We start from the raw sequence: 1,434 nt of genomic DNA on the forward strand, positions 1-1,434 counted from the left end.
AGCCTTGACCTCTTGGACTCAGGTGATCCTTCTGCCTCAGCCTCCTGAGTAACTCTCCTAGCTAATTTTTTGTTTCTTTTGTAGACACGGGGTCTTGCTATGCTACCCAGGTTGGTGTCGAACTCCAGGCCTCAAGCAGTTCTCCCGCCTCGGCCTTCCAAAACACTGGGATTACAGGCGTGAGCCACTGCGCCTGGCCTATGTCTGGGGTTGCTGACACGCAATCTCCAGCCTTTCTGTGTGGGCTGCAAATTCCCTTTTGAAACAACACTCTGTGGGCCAAGACAAACACACGCCAGGGCCAGATCTGGCCTGCGGCAGTTGGCTGGCCACTTCCGCTGGATTCACCTGTGCCAAGCCCTATGAAGGACTTCCATGAGAATGTCTTCAGTGCACTTGTCACAAGGGACCCTGCAGAGAGGGCGGCTGGAAGTCCCCATTTTATCAGTGGAGGAAGTTGGGCTTTGAAACAAGTCCACCCGCTGGAAAGGGTGTGAAATTCTGAAAATATGATTAAGTACAGACTCTATTCAAGCCCAAAGCTCGAGGATGGCCAGCTGGGAGCATGAATTCAAGTAACCCTGAATATACACTGCGATTTGGTTATGAGTGGATTTTTTTTTTTTGAGTTGGAATCTCACTCTGTCGCCCAGGCTGGAGGGCAGTGGCTGCTCCCGGCCACCGAAGTCTCGACCTGCTGGGCTCCGGCGATCCTTCTGCCTCAGCCTTCCAAGTAGCTGGAACTACAGGCGCGCACTACCACGCCAGGCTGATTTTTTGATTTATTGTAGAGATGAGGTCTCGCCAAGTTACCCAGGCGGGTCTCGAACCCGCGGGCTCAGGCAATTCACTCACCTCAGCCTCCCAAAGGTGCGGGATTACAGGCAGAGCCACGGAGCCTGGCTTATGAGTGAATTTTTTTTGTAAGAGCAAGATTTATTAAGAAGACAGAAAAGCTTCCCCAGTGTGAGGGGACCCGAAGGGGTTGCCCATGAGTGAATTTTTTAAGGAAAAAAAGAAGAAACACTTCCTAAATTGTTACCAATAATTTATATTACCATCTGACATGGTGATTCATACCTAGCATCCCAGCAATTTTGGAGGCCGAGGCAGGAGTTTCGCTTGAGGTCCGAAGTTTGAGACTAGCCTGAGCAGCTTAGCCAGACCCCATCTCTACCAAAAATAATCATAATATATTTTTTATTTTTTTGAGCTGGAGTCTTACTCTGTCACCCAGGCTGGAGTGCAGTGGTATGCTCATGGCTCACCACAGCCTCGACCTTCTGGGCTCAGGCAATTCTTTTTTATTTTGATTTTTTGATTAGAAAATATAGTTTATGGCTGGGCTCGGTGGCTCAGCCTGTAATCCCAGCGCTTTGGAAGGCCGAGGTGAGTGGATTGCCTGAGCCCGCAGGTTCGAGACCTGCCTGGGCA

This window comes from Carlito syrichta, unplaced genomic scaffold (genome assembly GCF_000164805.1).
Source record: "Carlito syrichta isolate Samal-C Ts95f unplaced genomic scaffold, Tarsius_syrichta-2.0.1 Scaffold131215, whole genome shotgun sequence".
Classification (NCBI taxonomy): domain Eukaryota; kingdom Metazoa; phylum Chordata; class Mammalia; order Primates; family Tarsiidae; genus Carlito; species Carlito syrichta.